The sequence below is a fragment of the Xenopus tropicalis genome, chromosome 1 (genome assembly GCF_000004195.4).
Source record: "Xenopus tropicalis strain Nigerian chromosome 1, UCB_Xtro_10.0, whole genome shotgun sequence".
Taxonomy (NCBI): Eukaryota; Metazoa; Chordata; class Amphibia; order Anura; family Pipidae; genus Xenopus; species Xenopus tropicalis.
In genome coordinates, this window is record NC_030677.2 from 197,270,372 (window position 1) to 197,278,745 (window position 8,374).

Consider the following 8,374-nt stretch of genomic DNA (forward strand, 5'->3'; position numbering starts at 1 on the left):
TGCCCCAGCCGCGCCCCCTAACCCCCCCGAAGGGCCCCCCCTAACCCCCCCAAAGGGCCCCCGCCTGACGTCCTCCCAGAGCGCGTATAAATTGAACGCGTCAGGGGAGGAACAGTCAGTAGGGGGAGCGCCGGCAAAGGTCGGACTGGGCCCGCTGGGGCCCACCGGGATTTTTCCCGGCGGCCCAGTCCGACCCTGGTTGAACCTTATTGGTTCATTCTGCAGGCCCTTCAGTTGAATACCTTGATTGGTCAGCCAACGTATAGCCACATGATGGGAAGCAATAAAAGGTGCAAAGTTTGGTACAGGTCTAATACCCAACAGAAAATAAATAAGCAGGGATAATTTACTGGTCAGCTGTTGGGGTTGCTATGGGTAACTAGACCTGGTAATGACTGGCATCCATTTCAGTGCCCAAATTGAAAATCAGTTTGTGCTTCTCCTTGGTGTTTGTAGATTTTTATCCCTAGATACAAAGTGAATGGATTTCTGTTTAGTGGCATTCAAGCATTGAATGGGAAAATGTGTTATAAATGCAAAAGACACTGCCTGTGAGGTCCCTGACTGGTCTGTATAGGTAGGTGATTCCCAGTGTGATCTGGTGCTGTATGTACTACGGCAATAGAAAGGAACTGTAGTCTGTGCCCAACTGGGACTCAATTGGGAATCACTGGTACATACGTCATTGTACATGCTGTATATATGTATACAAATGAATGCATCGCACAGCCAATCACTGTGCACTGAATGTAAAAAACACAATTTGTAATATACAAGTACTCATAAGCTAAACCAGTATTTCCCTAAATGTATAAAATGTATTTTTTTTTCTATTGAGCCAATTTTTTGTATTTTTTTTTTTCTTAAATTTTGAGCCAATTTTTATTTTTTACGTGTCCGTCTAATATATGTATATATTTTTATAGTTTTAATCCCTTTCACGGCTGTTGCACCTGGAAAGCTTTTGATCCTCTCTTAAGGGTCTTCTTGCCACCACAGGACTGAAGGGAAAATGTTACAGCCAATAAGATTTCTTTGCACATTAACACACTGGCTTGTTCCTATTAGTCGCAGATGTAAACCATGTGATTGTATTGGAGTGTAGATGTTGCCATTTGGATGCATGCTGGGTTTAGACATTCTAGCTCGGTGGCCCTTAGGAGACAGAGGGCCACAGTTCACCATCCTTATATTGTCTGTGGTATAAAATCCTATACATAGCGATATTGCTATAATTTGATTTTTTGTGTAGGAAGACTTACAGATGGAGCCCTGACTGTGGATTTCCCATTATTAACACTAACCCTTTACTGTCCACTACACGGCTGAGGTTGGTTGTGAGACCCTTCTCAGCAGCAACTAAAGCTGCCATCTTTGTAATGGGGTCACCACCACAGTCTGAGAAGCTGGGACCCTGTGCAGGTGTGTGGCAGTTAGCATGCTACTTACTGTTGCAGTGGTGCCAGGGCTCTGTGGTAGCTTTGCCCCCCTAGGGAAGTGGTTGTTAGTTCAAGCTTCCTTGAATATTCAACTTTTGGCCACGGTCCCTCTCGGGGGTCCAAACTTTAGTTATGGCCTCTCTTAGCTCATGAAATGGGTGCAGATAGAAAAATGTTTGTTTATAACTAATTTAGCCATAGTTCCAAGAATGTCTCGGAAAGCAAATACAATTCCCCCCCCCCCCCCTTCTTTTTCAAACACACAAATCTCACCCTAACTGACCTTCAAGCTGAGCGTTCAGATGTAGGAAGACGATCAAATGACCATTCTCCCCAATTATCAACCTAACTGCCCTTCACTCTAAGCTCCATTTGCCACATCTTCGAACCCCAGGGGCGCCCCAAGCAACCCAGTCGGCCTCCTCGCCCCTTCATGCGCAGTCACGGAGGGTGCAATGTGATGAATCATTGCCCCACCTCTTAATGACAAGCAGCGGGGGCAATGACTAAAGAGAGCGAACTAGGGGTAGGAGAGGCCCCCAATCATTGCGCCCTAGGCAGCTGCCTCTTTTGCCTACCCCTAGTTCCGGCCCTGCCGAACCCCCCTCTATGGAAGCTAACTCCACAGTTTGGGAACCACTGCTCTGCTGGCTCTTCCTGATACCAAGGCAGGTGTTTTGAATAAGGCATTTGAGAAGGACACATTGAGCACTGCAAGGATAATAGCACTGGCAAATTAATACTATACGGAAATAATATCCATATAGTTCTACCAGTATAGGTAAGATATGTCTTGCTTATTGATGGCCAGTGCCTATGTTGAAGGTTTTGATTGGACCCCGGCCCGTATATGCAGAACCTCTCGGGCTGTTGCAGCTAGCGATGCTCCGTACTTGATATGAGCCCAGGTCAGCTCTACCCGAGACACCTATAGATGGCCATTTACAAGAACAAATATCTTATTGTGCACCTACACGTTAGCATATTTGCATTTATGAGTGAGAGCTAATGACTAAATCAAGCATGAATATGGCTTCACCCACTTCTAAATGCAGATATAGAGAGAAAAATGAACCATGTGCAAAGAAATGGATGATTACCACTATTCACTATTTGTTGTTCTGTAGAGCAATATGTAGCACGTGCGCCTTATCTGTAAAGCTCTATGGCACGAGTGGCGGGGCTGCGGATACATGGGACACTAGTGGCGGGGCTGCGGATACATGGGACACTAGTGGCGGGGCTGCGGATACATGGGACACTAGTGGCGGGGCTGCGGATACATGGGACATGAGTGGCGGGGCTGCGGATACATGGGACACTAGTGGCGGGGCTGCGGATACATGGGACATGAGTGGCGGGGCTGTGGATACATGGGACACTAGTGGCGGGGCTGCGGATACATGGGACATGAGTGGCGGGGCTGTGGATACATGGGACACGGGTGCTGTGGCTACAGATACAAGGGACACGAATACCGGGGCTACTGATACAAGGGACATGAGTGGCGGGGCTACAGATACAAGGGACACTAGTGGCCAGTGCTTTCAGTGAACTTTCATTCTACTTATTGTATATGGAGGGCATTTAAAATGAACTATTACCATGTAAACTAGTATATTAGAAACAATTAGTGCATGATGTAGCATTTGCGTCCAGGATACCAACATCTAGAATGCCACCTTAATGGTCATATAAGAGCATACATAATGTCATGACAACTGTTACCCTCTTTAAATGATATATAACACCAATGTTTGTCTAAATCATGCATGTGTCCATTTTGCAATCATGTTATAATAAATATATTTTTCTTACTCCTGAGTGGTGCTGCGTGTGATTGGTCTTCCTGAAATGTGCCAGAAAAAGATGTCACCTGAGGTTGGACTGAAGCACCGACCAGTGTCCACATGTGGTCAAGAAAGCTATTATCCATTGCAGTGGGGATGTGAAACTTTCTGTTGGCCAGTTGGGTTGTTATTGTCACAATATGGAAGGTATAGACAAGCCCTTCTTAACAAGACCAGGTTTCCCCACAAAGAGAAATACCATTGTTGTTGCCTGGAAAAGGACACCAGGGGGTTCCATGGGCAGAAAAATATATTTCTATCTCCACAGAAGAAAGACAGAGCAAAGACAATCTCATTATGGAAGGGCGAATGCACAGAGCAGAGGGATGGGTGGAATTAAAAGATAGGTGACTATTTCTACAACAAAAAGGGACCCCAGGCTTAAAATGTTACAAGAGGACCATGTGTTTATAGTTAGAGCCCTACACTTAGAGCCTTGCTGCATTAGAGAAACCCAACAAAGATCAGACTTGGATCTGGAAAGGAAGCCTGGTAGTTGCTAGGTTGCATGTAAAGGAATAGTTGCCAGTGCTGTTGGGTACATGTGGATTTCCAAGCTCAGTTAATACATACAGTACATTTAAGCCATTGACTGCAAACTGTGGCCATTCCAGTCAGAGAACTGGTACGAGGCAGGGATCCTGTTTGATGACCAGATATGGCATGATTGATGGAGGTATGGTCTGGCACAAAGAAAGCTTATACCCAAAAAAGGGGGACCATGAAGATCACAAATGTAGCACCTAACCCCTAACCCCCTCCTATGTTGGTGGGACACAGTATGTATAATATACCCAGAGCATCCTGGTTTCTGCAGATTCCTTTTGTTCTAGTCACTCCCTATACAAGATAAATAACTCTGTACAAAAGTTACTTTCTTGACCCATCAGGTTGCAGCAGTTCCTAAAAGGGTATTTGAAGGCTGATGGAAGTGCTTCTGACCTGACCAAACCTGCTGAATCCAAGCACTTTTCTCTCAGAACAAAACTATGTTTTTTTTAACCTCATCATGTTCCTTTCTAATAAGCTGAGTCTTTATATTTACATTTACTGTGCATTTAAGGGCCAATTAAAATTCCAGTTTTACAGTTGAGCGAGTTTGTGCTCCATTTAAGCTTTTTGATGAACAGGGACCCTAAGGATCCCATCAGTCCGGACCTCAGGACCCAGGGAATGTCTTGGTTCTTTTTTTTTTGTTGGTTTGCTCACAGGCCCTACAGTTTTGTTGAAAAGGAGGTGCTTTTGGATTGAGCCCACCAACCGCAGTGGTACAGCACCCACAAAGTAGGACATGCTAACATACAGGTATGGGATCCCTTATCCAGAAACCCATTATCCAGAAAGCTCCAAATTACGGAAAGCCCGTTTCCCATAGACTCCATTTTAATCAAATAATATAGAATTTTAAAACTGATTTCCTTTTTTTCTGTAGTAATAAAACAGTACCTGTACTTGATCCCAACTAAGATATAATTACCCCTTATTGGGGGCAGAACAGCCCTATTGGGTTTATTTAATGGTTAAATGATTCCCTTTTCTCTGTAATAATAAAACAGTACCTGTACTTGATCCCAACTAAGATATAATTACCCCTTATTGGGGGCAGAACAGTCCTGTTGGGTTTATTTAATGGTTAAATGATTCCCTTTTCTCTGTAATAATAAAACAGTACCTGTATTTGATCCCAACTAAGATATAATTACCCCTTATTGGGGGCAGAACAGCCCTATTGGGTTTATTTAATGGTTAAATGATTCCCTTTTCTCTGTAATAATAAAACAGTACCTGTACTTGATCCCAACTAAGATATAATTACCCCTTATTGGGGGCAGAACAGCCCTAATGGGTTTATTTAATGGTTAAATGATTCCCTTTTCTCTGTAATAATAAAACAGTACCTGTACTTGATCCCAACTAAGATATAATTACCCCTTATTGGGGGCAGAACAGTCCTGTTGGGTTTATTTAATGGTTAAATGATTCCCTTTTCTCTGTAATAATAAAACAGTACCTGTACTTGATCCCAACTAAGATATAATTACCCCTTATTGGGGGCAGAACAGCCCTAATGGGTTTATTTAATGGTTAAATGATTCCCTTTTCTCTGTAATAATAAAACAGTACCTGTACTTGATCCCAACTAACATATAATTACCCCTTATTGGGGGCAGAACAGCCCTATTGGGTTTATTTAATGGTTAAATGATTCCCTTTTCTCTGTAATAATAAAACAGTACCTGTACTTGATCCCAACTAAGATATAAATAATCCTAATTGGATGCAAAACAATCCTATTGGGTTTAATTGTTTTATTAATTTTTTAGTAGACTTAAGGTATGGAGATCCAAATTACGGAAAGATCCCTTATCCGGAATACCCTTGGTCCTGAGCATTCTGGATAACGGGTCCTATACCTGTATTTATTTTCTGCACAAGAGATGGATCTTTGTGGCTGTGACCTTGAGTGGGTGTGGTCAATGGGGAGTGGTCAGAAAGTAGGCATGGCCTAAATAAAAATGTTTTTGATGTGCTTTACCCACCTGATTTTTGTAGCAGTCCCACAGGGACCCACCAGGTGTCCCCACCTTTCACTTTGCAAATCTGACATCATTCCTTCAGAATTCTGTAATTAAGGGGCACAACCAGGGAGCACAATAACACAAACCATTTATTCTGAAACAAGATGAATATACAACTTAATTTACAAAACTAACCGGTTACAATGATATTCCCAAACACAAAGCCGCACACACATACAGTATATTAGTAGTACAAAAACAAGTACTGGATCTGTGCAAACAAGTAGTACATCTAAATTCAATGTTTTTGGTTGAGCCCATAATTATCTATTAAAAAATATATGTATATGTACATTTACAAATGCTCTAGGTCTGTTTTATAAAACTATCTTGGAGCAGTATTTACAGTCTAACAGAGGAGCGTTATAAAGAGCAATTCCTTCTTATTTTAGTTCTGGTTTCACTGAGGATTTGGATACATAGACAATTCCGCCAGTAACTTGTTTATGAAATGGTTACTGATACTTGTAAAATAACAGTTCCTGCCGGATCCCCTGCACCTTTTGTCCTAGAAGGGAACCTGGGGATGCTGCTGCATGTCTTATCCACTGGCTAGAAGCCATTTTAAAGGGTAAACTATACCCCTAGAATGAATACTTAACTAACAGGTAGTTTATATCGTATTAAGTGGCCTATTAAAGAATCTCGCCAAACTGCAATATATATATCGGTAAATATTGCGCTTTTACACCCTTTCCCTTGAGCCGCCATTTAGTGATGAGCTGTGTGTTCCCTCAGAGATCAGCTGACAGGAAGTAATGCAGCTCTAACTGTAACAGGAAGTAGTGGGAGTAAAAGACAGAACTCTGCCCATTCATTGGCTGATGGGGCCTAGCATGTATGTGTGCCTTGGCTTGTTTGTGTGCACTGTGACTCCTATGATCCCAGGGGGCGGCCCTTAATTCTTAAAATGGCAGTTTTCTATTTAGGATTGCCCAATAGCCCATACTACTAATTTATATAAACTACTACTAGTTTATTTATATGAAAATTTCCTAACAGTGTGGGCTATCCTGTACATAATCATTGCGGTTGGTGTATTTTGTTTTGAAAATACTTTTTATGTCCTGATGCAATGAAGAGAGTGAAATGGTAGCTTGCATAGAATGGGTATGAAGTGTAAGATAGGATATTGTGGATCTTTGGAATAGAATGTGTGGAGTTACTGTTGGGTTAAATGGTCAGAATGGTTGATAAACTGGATAGAACGTGTATTTGGGCTTGGGGTGGTTATTAGCAGGGGCGTAACTATAAAGGGAGTAGAACCTGCAGTTGTAGGGGGACCAGGACTGTAGGGGGCCCAGTTGAGACCTAATTAATTAGCAATATCAATATATCTTGGTAGAATAGATCAACTTACTAATATTTCAATTCAAAATTCAAAAAATTGAATTTGCTGTGGGGCCCAGTAATATCAAGTTTTGCCACTATTATTAGGATGGATGAGAAGGATGGGGGCGAGGTGGCTGACCGGGTTGCCTAGGGCGCCCGGTTGGCTTGGCCCACCCCTGACCATGTGATTTAATATGTGAATTATGATTTTGGAAGCCATGTTTTAGCTTAGACAAATACAGTTCTTAAAGAAGAACTAAAGCCTAACTAAAGAAGTAGGGCGGAAATGTTGTACATTATGTTTTGTGCTTCTGTACCAGCCCAAGGCAACCCCAGCCCTTTAGCAGGGAAGGTCTGTGCCCCCAAAGATGCCCCTGTAGCCCCCCATCTTCTTTTCTGCTGATTCCCTGCACTGAGCTTAGGGGCCCACACAATACAATGTGGATTAGTAATTCATTCACATTACATGGCAGCTCAGAAACCAGTGCATTCTGCATTAGAACGGAATAATCAGCCCTGTAGCTTCAGCTTCTATGATTAAGGAGCCATATTTTCTGCTTAATGATCACCCCAGATGTGAGAATATTCCATGTCACCGACACTGCCCCCCCCCCCCGCCTTGTTCCTTTAGTAGAATCCCATCACTAACATGGCATCCCGTGCCTGTATTATATTAGAGACATTGGACAAAATGTTGGTTATTATAGCAAAATTGTTGGTAAACCCTCTCAGGCTAGATTTAGATTTTCTTCCAGCTGGTTATGTGTTACCAACACTAAATAAAGTCTCAGGCGACTTGCATGTAAGTGTTAAGCACAAGGTAGGATCTGTTATCCAGAAACCCATTCAGTAACCCATTAGTACTCCATAAATCAGCAGTTAGTGCCATTAGTGTAGCAGTTATGCAGCCCAGAGACACACCTACCTGTTATAGTGTAGTTTGTTCTGCAAGGGCAATGTAAATATTCCTATCAATCCCCTTAACCTGGGTCCACATCCTCAGGTCTGACCAAGTTCACCAGATCAAGTGGGAGAACCACTTGATATACAGAAGGACGGAATCAATGGCCAAATGGAATAACCAACACAACTGAACAGAATCTGCTTGAATGAGAGGTTTCAAGCCCATTCGATGACCAGATATCAGTCTGTTTGATTTCATATGATTGTATTT